Source organism: Lissotriton vulgaris, chromosome 5 (genome assembly GCF_964263255.1).
Source record: "Lissotriton vulgaris chromosome 5, aLisVul1.2, whole genome shotgun sequence".
Lineage (NCBI taxonomy): Eukaryota > Metazoa > Chordata > Amphibia > Caudata > Salamandridae > Lissotriton > Lissotriton vulgaris.
This window is the reverse complement of record NC_141693.1, coordinates 440,093,559-440,112,113: the sequence shown is the minus strand read 5'-3', so window position 1 is coordinate 440,112,113 and position 18,555 is coordinate 440,093,559. Positions and strand designations below refer to the sequence as shown.

The 18,555-nt window shown below is 46.4% G+C and overlaps 1 protein-coding gene across 1 annotated transcript in view; it reads left to right on the top strand.

Moving 5' to 3' along the window:
* Nucleotides 1-18,555, top strand: part of LRRC38 (leucine rich repeat containing 38) — a 525,027-nt gene that overhangs the window by 347,064 nt on the left and 159,408 nt on the right. The gene's annotated exons all lie outside the window — the stretch shown is intronic.

The following is an 18,555-nucleotide window of genomic DNA, read 5'->3' as shown; positions in this document are numbered from 1 at the left end:
TTGTAGGGTGAAGCGTGTTACCTTCTGAATGGATGTACGTGTGCAAAGATGAAGACTGAGGATTGGTATGATTATTTATTGAGTGTCTACACCCATCAGTGACACAAAAGGCACTTTTCTTCATAAGATAGACCTATTGGCATTGCCAATGTTTGTTTGTCTCTGTGTGCAGGTACTACACAAAAGTCAAGCGTATTGGAATAGATCTATCAATCAATCAATCAATCAATCAATCAGAGCATTTATATAGCGCGCTACTCACCCGGAGGGTCTCAAGGCGCTGGGGGGTGGGGGGGGGGGGAGGAGGGGTCTGCTACTGCTCGAACAGCCAGGTCTTGAGCTGCTTCCTGAAGGCGAGGTGGTCTTGGGTCAGGCGGAGGCGGGTCGGAAGGGAGTTCCAAGTCTACAAAATGATTGCAGTGCATGACTGCTGCAGCAAAAGTTTGAAAGAAAAGTGTATGAACATTCAGAGTCCTAGAAGAAGCTTAACTTCCTTTCACATCTCTGTAAATAACATCTGCCATATTTCAAAGGTAAAGCTGAAACTGCCCTATTTCTTGAGTGTGTCTGTCTGCTAATCGTGTTTCTCAGTAGCGGTCGGCAGTAGGTGTTTCTATAGGGCGGTGACGTGGGCAGGAGGAGGGGCAGGGTGGGGGGAAATAATGTATGGATTACGGAGTTTTACAGGTAAGTAAACATTTAAATACATAAAACGAATTTCGTTGCGCGCACTGCATCACATTTGGTGATGCAGTGTGCGCAACGAAATTCGTTTTATGTATTTAAATGTTTACTTACCTGTAAAACTCCGTAATCCATACATTATTTCCCCCCACCCTGCCCCTCCTCCTGCCCACGTCACCGCCCTATAGAAACACCTACTGCCGACCGCTACTGGTGTTTCTACTGCCAAGAGCACTAAGCTTGCAGGGACGTATAACTGTTTCTGATTAAATGGTGTTGAAATGCTTAGTCTGAAAACACAGGTCTGGTTGAAAGTCACCCTCAGGAAAGTTCTTGCTGTTGCTGGAGCACGGGGTCCACTTGTCACTTACTCATCACCAGAATCCCCGCATACAGGTCAATGGATCGTGTGATGTAATCTGAGACCTAAAGAGTTCAATCTCAATATAAGTTTTTATTTATTATCAGTACTCTTGTTCATTCAATAAAGAGAGTTTAGTTGAGTTGAAGGGTTTTATTTTCCAATGTTTTTAAGTATTCCTTTTTTAAAAAGTATTATTCTCCAAGTTTCATCAATAAATGTTAGCACAATCAATCAATCAATTTTTATTAATAAGGTAAGTTGGTTAAGTAAATTACAATAAAGCATCAATTCCGATAAATGTAACAAGCACGTTCCAAAAAGAACGATCCCTAGTCTAAACTAAGATGAAATACATGTGAGGGAGATTAAAGGTGTCAGCCCATATACCCATGAAGAGTTCTGATGAGAGAATCAAACATAATCATAAAGCTTTAGCAGAATAAGCTGGAAATTATTTGTAGCTCAAAATAAGAACAAATCAAGTAAAAACTAATACTTCTCACAAAGAGATGTCCAAGAAACTCAGTAGAGAGTCTCCTTTCAGCGAGCCAGGGAAAAGGGAACAGAATGAGATACTACTCAAAAGAATGAGTGGAAAGCTCAACCTTTCTTGTTTTTTACAACGTCTTCCCATGAATCATACTCCCCATCATCTACATCTTTTGTGGTGTGAACTTTTCTATCAGTCCTCTAATACAATACATGTCTATTTAATAACTTATTAACAGTAGCTTCCAAAATTGCAATATCCGCAGCAAAGAGAAGAAAAACAACTTGCACAACTGTCGCTTAAAGTGAAAAACAAACATTTCAGCATTAATGTGTCTTTATGTTAAATCATGGCATTTTTGCTCATTTCAAGCTAAAAGTCCATGTATCAATTCTTTGTTATACGTTATAGGCCCAATACCTTTAAGTATGGTTGCATACTACCATTTTTGGATCAAACCCCCTTCCTTTTCAAATGTAACTTCTGCACATTACAGTTTTAACCCCTTGCATGCTGCGCACATTTTCGCGCTGTGCAGGCGATTTAAATAGTGGGTGGGATTCGACGGCCCCTGGAGTTAATAAAGCATTTAGTAAATAATTACATTAACATTAGCACTATCAAACCTAGAGGAATGAAACCTTGATCGCACCCCCTAAACATCAAAACTTTGACCTGCAGTTTACACTCAGCCTTCAGTATTAGGTGTAACACTATTGTGAGCTAACACGAGAAACAAGAAGAAGAATTCTATGAATAGAACGTGGAAATAAGAGTTCTGCATAGATTGTACTAGCTGGCACTTGTTCCATTTCTGGAGTTGCACTACAATACATTTACTGATCACTGTAGATTACACTGAATAGTAAATGGCCGTTGCATTTTAGGGTCTGCTCTTAATATCTTACAGTGACATTGTGATCGTGCTAATGATGGAGCTGGACTCATTATTTTATATATTATATTGTAGATATAGATAGCACTTATTATCCCTGATGAGGCACTGAAGGGCTTTGTAGAAGAGTAGGATGCTCCTCTGTGGTGCCCAGAGTTATTTTGTATGGTTAGTTGTAAGCGCTGCCTGTTGTCGTATATTATGAAACCCTTTTGGAGCTGTTATACTTATTTGCTGTCTGTCAGTTATAGTCTGGAGGAAAGTTTGTTTTCAATTGTTTATATCGATGCAGACTCCTTAGTTATTTTTCGATTTGCATTTCTTATTGTGCCTCTGGGATCAAAGGGAATGGAGGAAAAGTATATTATTCTATTGTTAGGTTCTCCTACTGCACTGTGCTAAAGTCATAACGCCTCATGCATTTATATCTGTAGTTCTTTACTTCATAGGCAAGTAGGCATTCCTTTTAAACCCTTTTTTATTTATTTATTCCATATTAATGAGGATTGATCATTTATAATGATGTATGCATGTCATATGTATGTATGTGTGTATGTATATATATATATATATATATATATATATATATACACACACACACACAAATCTGTATATATATCCACTGGAAAAAACAAATGCTACAGGGATGTAATAGCTAGGAAATAGAAATATAAAAAACTTTAAAATCCACTGAAAAAAACCAAACATTATACCGACTATAAAGTTAGGCTCAGATTTCACTTGTACAAAACCATAGAAATTCAACAGTTATGGTTACCTGAGCTAACTATAACTTATGCATGCATAATGCAATGCTTATGACCTCGCGATTACATCACCGATGACATGGTCTGTGACATCACTGATGACATCTCAAATGACATCACTGATGACATCATCCACAGAGACACCAACACACCCACTCACACCCCCATACAACCTCTTGTGGACCCACTCACACACCCGCACAACTCATATACCGATACACAGATCCATACCAGTTTTTCAAATTCTATTTCCTATCTATAGCGTTCCTTTAACCTTCATTTTTTTCAGTGAATTTCCAAGGTTTCTCAAATTCTGTTTCCTAACTATAACTTCACTGTAACCTTTGCTTTTTTCTGTGAAATTATATTGTATTTTAACTAGTAGTCCCATTTGCAGACTGGTGAAGAAAGGGGGTGGGCTCTCAGGAATCCCACTGGGTTGGACTTACCAGAGGTAACAACAAGTCTTATTGACCTCCAAGGACCCTCAGCAACCAAGAGGACTTCATCCTCCAACCAGTATTGCATCAGAAGTTTTTTTTTCATAGGGCCTACCCAGGGAAGTGGTGGTTCCCAGGGCCATATATGACCTGGGAGGGGGGCCTTGTGGCCCCCCTTCTTCTTTTTAAAGTTATGGGAGGTAGTGGTCCCCAAGGCATAGGGGTCCAAGAGACCTCCCCATTTCTGTTATACGTAGCCCCCACATAATTTATTAATAATACCCCGGGGAGTTAGTGGTCCTCAAGGTTTTATAAATCCTAGGAGGGGGCCCCATGCACCCCCTCCTTTATTTTTCTACGTACTCCTGGCATTTGGCCTAGCTGTGGGCTCTCTGAAAAGGACAAGCAGCAGCCCTGTGTCTTTTTTCAATTTAGCAGCGGATCCACCCGTGAATTCATGGCAAAATTGAATTTAAAAAATGCTTTTAAAACCCGGTGGGTCATTGTGGGACCCTACCACTACTCCTAGGATGTCTGGGTATTCTTACCCTGCCCCCTTTCTTTATTTTTTACTTCTTTTTAGGGACTTGGCTTCAAGCTGAGCCCCAAGATGGCCGCCAACACTTTCCTATTATGAATGCAGTCTAAAAGTACTCAACTGAGAGGACCATTGAAGTGCGTTAATTGACCATGCAATAAAAGAAATGGTTCTGAAGTGTCAGTGCAAGTTTGACTGGAGCCTGTGAACAAGGATATATGTATAATTATTCATATGAAAGAAGTGACTCAAACTGATAGACTCATCAAGGAACAAAAAACACATTTATTTCTACTACAACATTTTGGCCTCAGTCTTCCTCAGGTAGTACACAATTGTATTCTAAGTGGCTGCACAGTGGACACTGATGGATTTTCAAAAGCATCATGAGTGAATATTCCATTTGTATGATGATTGATTGATGAGATCAGGCACATCAAGGATGGAATGGCCTGAGGCACAGAAGAAATCCATTTCAGATCTTTTGTGCTGACATAGAGACTGGTTCACTGCCTGCTACTTCCACCACTTTTTGTTACTCTCTTCACCAAATGCCCTCCTTGCTACACTCTCTCACACATCTCAAGACATGTTATGGACAGGCAAAGTCATGCATAGTTCCTTCCTTCCAACCGCTTTACTGTTGCTTCATTTGCACATCCGCAGAAGTTCAGACAGCACTCCTTTAGGCCCTAGCACTATCCATTTCAGCAGTGGCAACTCAGTACGACTAGAGCTAAATGCCACACTGTTGCCCTCTGCTTGTAACAAGAGCTAAGGGCCAGATGTTCAAAGATTGTTAATATCGATTTCCTAATTGCGATTTTCTCTGAATTTCTATTTGGAAATCAGTATTCCTACTGTATGAAACTTATTGAGTTTCTTTTAGGGATTCCTTGTGGGTCGCAAATTGACCTACGTCAGAAATGTTAATGAGGTAGGTCCACGTTTGGTACCCATTAGGAATCCCAGCCATCACGGGGAGGGTGTCTGGATGAAGTAGTTAAAAAGAAAAAAGGGAACCTTGAAGTTTCATTTTTTTTTAAATTGTTTTTATTGATACGGAAACAAGTTTAATTTTTTTAAGAGTAGGCACTGTCTGCTCTTAAAAAATATATTATTATTTGCATTCTGATAGGGGATGGCGTCCTTTGGGTACCTCTTCCATTTTGTAAATGGGTGACCACCAGTTTTAAACTGGTGGTAAAGTATTACAATTTTGCAACCAGAATTCACTCACAAAACAGTAACACATATCGTACAAATTTGATATTTGGATGGCACACCCTAAACATGCCCATTCCAAATACCGAATCGCAAATGCCCATGGACCTTGCAGACAATTTACCCGTGTTTATAAAAAAAAAAGAGTGTCTGCAAACACTGTGCGCCGAGACTCTGCTGCTCTGTGGGGGCCTGGACATTCCAGTGATAGTCAGAGTGGAGCTGCATTTGCACTAAGAGGTGAAATACAAAAGCCTCATTAACATACAAATGGTCTTTTAAAGACCTGTGAAGTGCTCGGTGCGACTGTGTGTGTTGTGTGTGAGTGTGTGCCCAGAAGCTGTCTCAGCCAGCTGTCTCAGCCGGGGCACACACAGGCAGGGTGAGATGAAGAGGGTGACAGAGGGAGGTAGCGGGAGGGAGGGAAAGGGAGGGAGACAGAGGGAGAGCGAGAGAGGGAGTGAAAGGGAGGGAGAGAGAGAGGGAGGGAGAGCGAGGGTGGGAGGAAAAGGGAGGGAGAGCGAGGGAGGGAGGGAAAGGGAGGAAGAGCGTGGGAGGGAGGGAAAGGGAGGCAGACAGAGGGAGAGCAAGGGAGGGAATGGGAGGGAGAGGGAGGGAGAGCGAGGGAGGGAGGGAAAGAGAGGCAGACAGAGGGAGAGCGAGGGAGGGAGAGAGAGGGTGGGAGGGCGAGGGAGGGAGGGAAAGGAAGGCAGACAGAGGGAGAGCGAGGGAGGGAGGGAAAGGGAGGCAGACAGACAGAGGGGAGGGAGGGAAAGGGAGGCAGACAGAGGGAGAGCGAGGGAGGGAGAAAGACAGGGAGGGAGGGAAAAGGAGGGAGAGCGAGGTAGGGAGGGAAAGGGAGGCAGACAGAAGGAGAGTGAGGGCGGGAGGGAAAGGCAGGGGGAGGGAGAGCGAGGGAGGGAGAGCGAGGGAGGCAGACAGAGGGAGAGCGAGGGAAGGAGGGAAAGGGAGGCAGACAGAGGGAGAGCAAGGGAGGGAAGGAAAGGAGGGAGGGAAAGGGAGGCAGACAGAGGGAGAGCGAGGAAGGGAAGGAAAGGGAGAAAGACGTAGGGAGAGCGAGGGAGGGAGTGAAAGGGAGGGAGAGATAGCAAGGGAGGGAGGGAAAGGGATGGAGAGCGAGGGAGAGCGAGGGGGGAGTGAAAGGGAGGCAGACACAGACAGAGGGAGAGGGAGGGAGAGGGAGAGGGAGAGAGAGAGAGGGAGAGCGAGGGAGGGAGGGAAAGGAAGGCAGACAGAGGGAGAGCGAAGGAGGGAGGGAAAGGGAGGCAAGCAGAGGGAGAGGGAGGGAGGGAAAGGAGGGAGGGAAAGGGAGGCAGAGAGAGGGAGAGCGAGGGAGGAAGGTGGAGGGAGGGAGACTGGGAGTGAGGGAAAAGGAGGGAAAGGGAGAGCGAGGGAGGGAAAGGGAGGCAGACGGAGGGAGAGTGAGGGAGGGAGGGAAAGCGAGGGAGTGAGAGGGAGGGAGGGAGAGGGTGACATAGGGAGACAGAGGGAGGGAGACAGACAGAGGGAGGGAGGGAAAGGGAGGCAGACAGAAGGAGAGGGAGGGAGGGAAAGGGAGGCAGACAGAGGGAGAGCGAAGGAGGGAGGGAAAGGGAGGGGGAGGGAGGGAGAGCGAGGGAGGAAGGGAAAAGGAGGCAGACAGAGGGAGAGTGAGGGAGGGAGGGAAAGCGAGAGAGTGAGAGGGAGGGAGAGGGTGACATAGGGAGACAGAGGGAGGGAGACAGACAGAGGGAAGGAGGGAAAGGGAGGCAGACAGAAGGAGAGGGAGGGAGGGAAAGGGAGGCAGACAGAGGGAGAGCGAGGGAGGGAGGGAGACAAGGAGGGAGGGAAAGGGAGGGGTAGGGAGAGCGAGGGATGGAAAGAGAGGGAGAGGGAGGGAGAGCAAGGGAGGGAGAGAAAGGGAGGCAGACAGAGGGAGAGCGAGGGAGGGAGGGAAAGTGAGGGAGTGAGAGGGAGGGAGGGAGAGGGAGGGAGGCAGACAGAGGGAGAGCGAGGGAGGGAGGGAAAGGAGGGAGGGAAAGGGAGGCAGGCAGAGGGAGAGTGAGGGAGGGAAGGAAAGGAAGGAGGGAAAGGGAGGCATTCAGAGGGAGAGCGAGGGAGGGAAGGAAAGGGAGGGAGACAGAGGGAGAGCGAGGGAGGGAGTGAAAGGGAGGGAGAGAGAGGGAGATTGATTGAGGGAGGGAAAGGGAGGGAGAGTGAGAGAGAGCTAGGGAGGGAGAGCGAGGTAGGGAAAGGGAGGTAGACAGAGGGCGGGGGAGTGAAAGGGAGGCACACAGAGGGAGAGCGAGGGAGGGAGGGAAAGGGAGGGAGAGGGAGGGAGAGCAAAGGAGGGAGGGAAATGAGGCAGACAGAGGGAGACCTAAGGATGGAGGGAACGGGAGGCAAACAGAGGGAGAGAGAGGGAGGGAAAGGAGGGTGGGAAAGGGAGGCAGACAGAGGGTGAGCGAGGGAGGGAGGTGGAGGGAGGGAGACTAGGAGGGAGGGAAAGGGAGGGGGCGGGAGAGCAAGGGAGGTAAAGGGAGGCAGACAGAGGGAGAGCAAGAGAGGGAGGGAAAGGGAGGGGGAGGGAGGGAGAGCAAGGGAGGGAGGGAAAGGGAGGCAGACAGGGGGAGAGCGAGTGATGGAAAGGGAGGCAGACAGAGGGAGAGCGAGGGAGGGAGGGAAAGGAGGGAAGGAAAGGGGGCACACAGAGGGAGAGTGAGGGAGGGAAGGAAAGGAGGGAGGGAAAGGGAGGCAGACAGAGGGAGAGCGAAGGAGGCAGGGAAATGGAGGCAGACAGAGGGAGAGAGAGGGACGGAGGGAGAGGGAGACAGAGAGAGGGAGACAGAGAAAGGGAGAGGGAGGGAGACAGACAGGGACAGACAGAGGGAGGGAGACAGAAAGAGGGAGGGAAAGGGTGACAGAGGGAGACAGAGGGAGAGAGACAGACAGAGGGAGGGAGACAGACAGAGGGAGAGAGACAGACAGAGGGAGGGAGACAGACAGAGGGAGGGAGACAGACAGAGCGATACAAACAGAGGGAGTGAGACAGACAGATGGAGACAGAGAGAGGGCGACAGACAGAGGGAGGAGGGAGGCAGAGGGAGAAAGGAGACAGAGGGAGGAGGGAGACAGAGGAAGGAGGGAGACAGATGGAGGAGGGAGACAGAGGGAGGAGGGAGATAGAGGAAGGCAGGCAACGAGAGGGAGACAAACAGAGGGAGACAGACAGAGAGAGACAAAGAGTGGGAGAGGGAGGGAGACAGAGGGAGACAGACAGAGGGAGACAAAGATAGGGAGAGGGAGGGAAACAGAGGAAGACAGACAGAGGGAGACAAAGAGAGGGAGAGGGAGGGAGACAGAGAAAGGGAGGGAGACAAAGAGAGGGAGTGGGAGGGAGACAGAGAAAGGGAGGGAGACAGAAAAAGTGAGAGGGAGGGAGACAGAGGGTGACATACAGGGGGAGGAGGAAGGGAGGAGGAAGACAGAGAGAGAGAGGGTGGCAGAGAGAGAGGGAGACAGAGAGAGTGAGAGAGAGAGAGGGAGACAGAGAGAGACAGTCAGAGTGAGTGAGACAGAGGGAATCAGGGAGAGGGAAAAGGAGAGAGAGGGAGTGAGAGGGAGTGAGACAGTCTGAGTGAGACAGAGGGAGAAATAGGAAGAGAGGGAGAGAGGCGGAAAGAGGGTGAGAGAGAGGAAGATAGAGGGAGACAGAGGGAGAGAGAGAGAGAGAGAGAGAGAGAGAGAGAGAGAGAGAGAGAGAGAGAGAGAGAGAGAGAGAGAGAGAGAGAGAGCGAGAGAGACAGAGAGACAGAGAGAGAGAGAGAGAGAGATGTGTGTATGCCGGGTCTGGTGGCTCAGCGGACTAAGGCGTCCGCTGCAGGGACTTGTGTTCAACATGGTCACAGTTTTTTTGTTGCTTTAGCCCCGCCCCCTCCCACACTGACCCCGCTCCCACCGGTGCGGCCCTCGGACACAAACCACACTGTAAATGTGGCCCCCGAGAGAAAGTTTGTGAGTACCCATGCTATAGATAGTACCTCTGAAGCCTAGAAAGGGAACTAACCGGATGGCCACGATCAGGCCTGAAAAACACCCAAGACAGCGTCCAGATTGCCGAAGGATTGAAGTGGCATCTGTAACATTGTGACACATCTTTGTCAATTTTATATAAGAGGACACATTATCTGAATCTGATTTGAATGTGTCCTCTTATATAAAATTGACAAAGATGTGTCACAATGTTACAAATGCCACTTCAATGCATAAGGCACTTTAACAAAGCAAATAGTTCAATTTCACTTTTTATGTATGGCAACTTTAGATGTATACCAGACATGTTATCATATATATATCCAGTTCAAGGCCTCAATATTATGAATGCACAAGGGTGCTGAATAGTATATTTTGCTAACAGCAAACACAATGAACTTTTCCATCACTTACCCGCATGCATTCTGGCAGTTGGATGCCATAATCAATCAGGTGACTAGAAAACGTTATACATTTGTAGGCACAGACACTATGGTTGTTATTTCCTGCCCATGACCAAGGCTCAATGTGCCGAAACTAGTTGGGACTACAGGATTCCTGTGCTTAAAGCTCGATTAAAGGCTCTCTGTTTGGGCCTCTTGTGTGGTGCTTCATTGTTGTGGAATTGCCGGGAATCTCCGTGCCCGGTTGAAGAGGCCGCCCTGCAGGGTCGGGGGCTCCCCTGTCTGAGGTGTTTCTGGTGATACATATATATATCCATCAAACAAACGAGCAAGAGAGCGGCAGCATTGACACAGTTCATTATTACTACCATCTTGAAACATCATTCCAGTTCATGATTTTTTGTTTCTACTACAGTACATCCTGTATAACATTACCTTCATAAAACATAAAAACAATCATTATGGCAGAATCGGCCGATCTTGATAAAGGTTGTCACATTTATTCCTATAACCGTTGTCATGTCAATGTGCTCAAGTTTTGCAGTATAATGGGCACTATATACTTTATACTTTTCACAGAGACTTGCCCTGATGAGGGACTAGGAAGGCCCGAAACGCATAGGGATATCTGATGAAGCTTGTTGGCATATTAATGGATTAATTATGGAAAGCATCTTTCTTGTACAAATGAAAAATACGATTTGACAAAGAAAAAGCCATTATGAAGTAAAACTTTGATGGATTCAATTTGTTGTTTGGAATAACTTTATTATACCTTTGGGTATTCATCATGCGGTGCGCAGGGGGACAACACCTACTTTGGAATTGCGACATTGGTTCAGTTTCAACGCTTGATGGTACAGAGAGCGAAGCCCCAGCTTGCACGCGACAGACTTTCATTTTTTCACCATTACTTTTCACTTTGTGGTGCGTGTCCTACCCCCCCTTGGTCCAATGATTATGCCAGAGGTGTGTGGGTCCTGTTCTCCCAGTTTTACGAGGCGCTCCATCCGAAAGAACGGGAGTGGGAAAAGGAAACAGCCTACCTCTGGGAGATTCCTGTTTGCCGCATGCTGATTCCAGGGCAGTAACTAAGTTCGACAGTGTGAAAGGCTTCAGGAGTTCCCATATAGAGTATTTATCATCTGGTGGCATGTATGGGGACAAAAAAAAAATTACATCACTGATGACGTTACTTATGACATCATCCAGTGACTGGGAGTACTTTAAAAGGTTAATGAGATTGTGTTTCAAAATCTTCTGCCTTACCTGTAATGCCCTAAAAGGGAAAAGTCCACTATATCTGCAACAAAACTTATATTCCTGGACATTGCCTAAGATCCCTGGCTAAGTCCCACTAGGTTCCACGCATTCGCCTGACCCACAGTGGAGTAAAAGCCTTCTTCTATCTTGCCCTCCACAACTGGACTAAGCTTCCTCTATATATTCACACTTGTCCAAACTACTGTAGATTTAGGAAACTCCTCAATTCCCACCTGTTCTGATCTTCATCTTTCTCTTGATCCCTGCTTCCGCAACAGCACTGAGATGCCCCCGGATGAGTTGTGCGCTATATTAAATATAAATAACATATATATATATATATATATATATATATACACACACACACGCACCCACCCACACACGCACACACACACACACACAACCCCTCCCCCCAAGGCCCAAGGTGTAATGGTGAATCAGTGGGTATATGCGTGCCTGCATGGATCATACAGTGGGTGCGTGGCTGACTGTATAAATGAGCGATTAGGTGTCTCAGTGAATGTATGGGTGAGTGACTAGGTTGTGTGAATGTCTGTAACAGTCTGTCAGTTGGTGTCTAAGTGGCTGTATTGGTTTGTGAGTGGGTCCATGAGTGGCTGTTTTAGTGATTGATTGATTGTCTGAGTACCTGTATGAGTATCTATGTGGGTGGGAGAGGGGTGTGTGACTGCCTACATGGATGAGTGAGTGGGTGAGTCAGTGGCTGTATGGGTTACTGAGTGCATCTGTGAGGGGCTATATGGGTGACTGAGTATGTGTATGGCTATGTCAGTGAGTGAATGGATGTGTCAGTGGTATATGGGTGAGTAACTGCATATATTAAAGGCACTATTGGTGAGTGTTAGAATATATGATTGACTGTGAGTGAATGATTTTGAGAGTGGCTGTATGGGTGACTGAGTATGTGTTAGTATCAATATGAATAACTGAGTGGATGCATGTATAACTGTATAGGTGAGTAAGTGGCTGTGTGATTGACTCTAAGGGTGAGTGAGTAGGTGTGTAAATAGCTCTATGGGTGACTGACAGTGTGTGAGTGGCTGTTTGGGTGTTTGAGTGGATGTGTATATAGCCCTATTAACCCATTGGCTGCTTCTGTCGGCCAACGGTCGTCGCGAGCACTACCTCGGTAGTGCTGCGCACGTCCGTTGGCCGACGCAACTCCACCCGTTTCTTCGAACGTCGAGCAGTGGTGCAGAACGTTCGAAGCAGCCAATGGGTTAATCAGTGAGTGGGTGTGTAAGTACTGGTATGGGTCAGTGAATGGGTTTGAGAATGGTAGTGTGGAAGTTGGAGTGGGTGTATGAAAGGTTATGTTTAGGAGGGGGCGGTGAACTGTGCTCCACCAGTAGATTTTGTGGAGTTTTGCTAACTCAGGGCTCTGCTTGGATATGGAGTTCTGTAAAAAACTCTGATTCCACTGCGTAGCGGAGTTTGCCCCTGCCGCCCACCCTAAATATTGGCTTGTCAACTTACTTGCTTTCTCCCCACCCACCAGCTGTTACCAATTCTGCTCCAATGCACGAGCACTGAGCACCTGAAATTAGCTGCAGAGTGTGTCTGATGTCATGTGCAAATTGTCAGGGGTGTGCATTTGTCGGCTTTCTTAGGTATGCTTGGAACTGTAGTTGTTTCATTAAATCAGCAGGAGAAGGGATGAAAACAAGGTGGCTTTGGCTTGGCATCCTAAGGGTCGGGGTCAGAAATAGGCCCTGCCTCTATTGTAGGATAACCAGCCTAATAAGGAAGCAATCAGCACACAGCGTGCCCATTAATTCGCTGTCTCAGCCGGCAGCATGACTGAAGGGGCCCTCCTGAGAATGCGCTTCTGATCTGCCAGCCTGCGTTCTTATGAGGTACGTGGGGACAATAGGCGACTACAAAGCAGCCTCTTACCAGTTCAGGAGGACTGTGGTGCTAACCCAGCCCCCATTGGAAGTTAATGGAGGTGGAGTGATTCGGATTGAATACCGATGAGATGCAGTGGATGGTGGCACCACGCTGAGTGATGCAGGCACTAATGGTGGGCGATGGGTATCTGCCGGGGATGGGAGCCAAGTCTTGGACCTGTGGAGGTGAGTGAGGCCAGTGCTTCCGGATCTATACCAGTGGGGGACCCATGCAAAAGATAAAAGAAAAAGAATGTGGTGTGTAATGGTGATATTGAGCTTGAGTCTTGTTTGCCTGTGCACTGTTATATTTAGCTAATTCTCCTCTTTTCTTTCGAAGTGCATATTGTGAGGATGAGGCAGCCGACTTCACTGAGCAGAATAATGTTTGCCATTGTAAACTCAGTGGCTATCAATGCCTACTTAGGGCAGAGAGTAACTCTGCGGAATTCCAAGGAGTTTTTATGCAACTCTACAGAATTCCGCGCAGTGCAACTCTGTGAACTCTGCCTACCCTTAGTTATAGTGGGGTGTGAGTGGGTGCAACAGATTCTGTGGGTGATGTCATCAGTGGTATCATCAGTGATGTCATTTGAGATGTCATCAGTAATGTCACTGACATTGTCGTGAGTGATGTAATATGTGAGGTCATAAGCAGCACATTTCTGGTATTATATGGGTGAAACCTGAGCCTAACTATAACGTCCCTGTAACCTTTGTTTTTTTCAGTGAATTTCTAAGGTTTTCAAAAAATGCTAATTCCTAACTATAATGTCCCTGTAACCTTTGTTATTTCCAGTGAATTTCTATGTTTTTTTTAACTAGAAGTCAAGTTTACAGAGTGGTAGAGAAAGGGGGCTGGGCCTCTGACCACCTCTCAAGTATCCGCTTTGTACAACAGAAGGTACAGAAGGAACCAGGTTGGCTTCTTGACCCCTAAGGTCGCTCAGGAGTAAAGTCAACTTTATCTCCGAACCAGTACTGCACTACGAGCTGCGTTTGTAGAGTGATGGAGAAAGGGCGTGTGGCCTCCTATTACATCCAGTAATTCCCATACAGCAGGATTGCTGACACCTGATAGCAGGCCACACCCCCTTTGTCCCCCACTCTGCAAATACGCCTCCTGGAGCACTACTAGTAGGGGGATAAAGTCCCCTTTGCTATTGAGAGTCCTTGGGGGCCAACTACCCCTCCTATTACCTCCAGCAAGTGCCACAGAGTTCGGTTGCCATGCCCTCTTTCCCCTCCATTCTGCAAACGAGCCTCCTGGCACACTACTAGTTGGAGGATGAAGTCCCCTTGGCTCTTGAGGGTCCTCGAGGGTCAACTAGCCATCCTATTATCTCCAGTAAGGCCCACAAAGCTGGATTGATGAGAGGTTGTCAGCGGCCACTCCCCCTTTCTCCACCACTCTGCAAACGTGCCTCCTGGCTCACTACTGCTTAGGGTAAGAAGTCCTGAGGCCCTCAGGAGAGAAGGGGACCTCATTTCCCACCGGCAGTGTGCCAAGAGGTGCATTTGCAAAGTGATGGAGAAAGGGGGCAAGGACTCTGACCACCTCTCAGCAATACCACTGTGTGGGGCTTACTGGACATCTTGTTGGCCCCTAAGGACCCTCACAAGTCAAGGGGACTTCATCCCCCAACTAGCAGCGCACCAGGAGGCACGTTTGCATTGTGATGGGGAAAGGGGCAGGGCCTCTAGCGAGTTGCTGTTTTTTTTTCAATTTCTTTTTTTAGGAAGGGGGGCTGTGTGGCCTGCCTTCCCTGGACCAATTTGGGCCTGGAGACCCCATCACCCAGGGCCTGACACTTTAAAAAAATATATTTAAAAATGGGGAGTGGTGCCATGAGGCCCCTCTCCTGCGTCGATTTTGACCCTGGGGAACCCATCCCCTGAGGCCCAGCCTTTTATTTTTTTAATATATATTTGAAAGGGAGGGGGCTAAGCGCCCCCCCCCCCCGGACATTTTTTGCTGCAGTGACCCAATCCCCTGGTTTCTGCACTTTAAAAAAAAACATTTTTAAGAAAAAAGGGGAGGTGCCATGCAGCCCCCATCCTGGGCCAATGTAGACCTGGGACCCCATCCCCTGGGGCCAGGCCTTTTTATTTTTTTAAAAATAGGGAGGGGGACCTACACAGCCCTCCTCCTGGGAACGATTTCGGCCTCATGGAGCCCATCCCCCGAGGCCAGGCCTTTTCTTTTTTTATATATTTTTTCTTTAAAGGGACAGGCCCCCTTCCTGGGCCATTTATGACCCTAGTTGCCCCATCCCCTGGAGCCAGGACACTCCATTGGGGACCAAGGGGGAGTCTGAAGGCCCCCTTGGTCCCTGCTGGCTCTCCTGCAGGAGTAGGCATTGCTTTACACGCAAGGAGCTGATGACATGCACTTCCATGTATGTAAAAGCAAAGTGTGCTCCATTTGAGTAAGCGAGAACAAAATGCTCTCGCTTGCTCAAAGCGCAGCACACTGTTTGCTAAGGCAGTGCTCCTGCCATGCCAGGGCAAACTGCAATGTCCTGGGATGGGCACCCTGGAACATTCCAGAAGCTGGCCCTGGGGGGTAGCAGTCCCCAGGGCCTTCTCGGGCCCTTTGAGGGAGCCCCCTCCAATGTTAATAAAGCCCCAGGAGGTGGTGGTCCCCAAGGCTGCAGGAGAGGGGCTTGAGCCCCCCCCCACACATTAATATTTCATTATAGCCCCAGAGACAGTGGCAATTTTAGAATTTACTTTTGTGCCCCAAAGAGGTGGCGGTCCCCGGGCTGTGAATAGCCCAAGGAGGGGGGCCCGTGCATCTCTCTCCTATATTTAGCATATGCCCCTAGGACCTAGGCCACCCAGGGGTTAGTCTAATGCAAGCCCAGGATCCTGCACTTGCTTTTTTTTAATATTGCCTGAATTTGCAATTATCGTGATTCTGTTGCAACATTTTTTTTAAGTGCTTTCAGGCTTTGGCAGGGTCCCAAAGGACCCCAACACCATGGCTTGGGGGTCATGGTATTCCTGCCATGCCCCCTTTTCTTTATTTTCTTTATTTTCTCTTTTTGTTTTTTGAGGTCCCATTGAAGCCGAGTCCCATGATGGCTGCCAACACTTACTGGTTGAAGTGTTGGCAGCTAATCAGAGTGGTGCATTTCCCTGCATGAGCAAGGCATCATGACCTAAATATGTCACTATAATTTCCAGCAAAAATTTCTGAAAAACTACTGAACAGATTTGCACTAAATAACAAAAAGCATAATCTGCGTAACAACATCTACCTTTCTGCCAGGTTCAACAAAACGTTTCTATGTGAATTAACATCACAAAAGCACCATTATTTTGTGCCCTTATTTCTTGGTTCTCATTGCACAAATCACCCCCAAACTTTTCATGACAAACAGAACCTACTGTAAAACTTTTTGGGGGGACATTTCATAAAGATTGGTCAAAAAACGCCATAGTTATAGGCATGTCAAAAAATGTTTTTCTTACGGAAAATAGTTACTAACTATAACTACCTACTGGTTACACACACAAAGCAAATATACTTACCTTGTAACGAACGGCATGTAAAGTAAAAACCTTTAACAAAATTGAATGCAAAACAAAATCACCCGATGTATATACCTACGATGTAAAAAAACTCCCCTCATCTCATAGTACCTACCAGGGATGCAACAACCCTCAAAATAACAGCAACATGTCTGTTATTGAATGGCAGGAGTGCTGTTAATGAAGAAGGTTATATATATTTAGAGTCATCCTTATAAAAGCAGGGTCAGTGAATCTAGTGAGAAGAGGTCAGTATGTCCTGGTTTAAAGTTTGGCTGATGGGTTACTCCATCACAAATGTGTCAGATATCTTGTAAACTCTATTACAAGTGCATTATATCTTACGGCATTTGTAATACAGCAGATGGGATCCCCGTCATGTTTGTCTTGGAGTTACCCATCCACTGAACTTTCAATCAGGCCCTTAGTTTGGAAGGTCAAACAGAAGAAAGTATAAAGAGACATGGAGTGACATGAATTCAGTTACAAGGCCTATGAAAAAGCCTCTTATGCTAGTTGTGTGTATATACGTGATGGCTTGCATGCTCTGTCATGCTAAGTAGTACAAGAAATCATTTTAATTGATGTTTTTTATTTGTAATTACAGGGTTCTATCCTTCAAGTAATGTGAGTACTGAAATTTGCCAGAATTTTCTTGTGGCTGTTTGGGTCTTTGTAGATGTGTGTGAAAGAAGCAGGACTTCATCATTGTTTTTAAATGTAACCTGGTATTCAATCTCTGTCAATGGTGTGTTAGATGTGTTGCTCTGGGAGACACTCATTTTAGGTAAAGGTGAGTGGTATGTAATCCTTTAAGATTCTTTGTGGTACACTAAGTCGCCTCTTCCTACTGATAGTGAGATTCTTCAATTTTTTATATTCTGAGTTTCAACATCCCTCTTAACTTTGGGTTATTTATGGTAACCCAAATCTTGGCTGAGTGTGTATTCAATATTTTTGGCAGTTTGGATGGAGAAGGATGTATCCTTGACACTTTTCTATGTTGTGGAAAAATTAGTTTTGGGGCCAATCTAGAGTGCAGCTTCCTTCTATCAGCAGAGAAAAAGAACAACTCATCCATGCTGTTTTGGAAGGTAAATGTATGCATTTAATAAACAATACACCACAAAAGGGGCATCTGCAGAATTCAGTTACCATCCTGAATAATGGCTTCCTCCAAATAACCTCCCACATAAACTCACCATCCGACAAAGCCTGGATGAGTTGTACCCCTTCTTCGCTGTTAGATTGGCGATGTCTGGTTTGCTGATCCTCGCGTATTGATCTATGCTGCACGGCTATCACCACATACAGACTCTCTTTCCATTGTGGTTCTCTGTCAGTCAACAGGATGCTCCTAAGTTTGAGGGCTATTTGATTTTTGGGAGGGTACAGAAATGGACTGCTAAATCATTTGTATTGATACAGCCGACCTTCTTAACTGCCATCTTTTTCTCCACCACTTTTCTCCAAAGAGTACATCCCTCATCACTCACTTATATTTGACCTGCACGGTAGCCGTCTTGTGTGTGGCAAACATCCTATTGTCAATACTGCTGCTACGCAATACCAAACACTGCAATTGTTTGGGGTAAAGTCAGCAAAAATTGCATTGTCAATAGTCAGGGTAGACAGTTACCAAGTACAGTTGCTGTTTGTGTTTGCAAAATTATATTTAACGAGAACAGTGGTTTCTATGAATAACTTACCCTTCGAAATGTCCCTATGAAAAGAAAATATTGTGGCTTTTCAACTACATTTTGCTTTTATTTTCCTTTGCTTCATCACTACATTTACCCTGTAATAGATTTTTTGTTTTGAGAGGCAATACATGAATCCACCGCTGCCATTTTTGTAATCTCCTGGACAACCTCCTTTCAGATGGAAAGGATGGTTTAAGTCCTACCTTGAAGCAATTGATAGTTTCAAAGTGAAAGCTGACAGAAAATGTTGGCTTTTGTAACATTAACTTGGCTTAGAAGGGAAATACATTTTCTAACATGTATC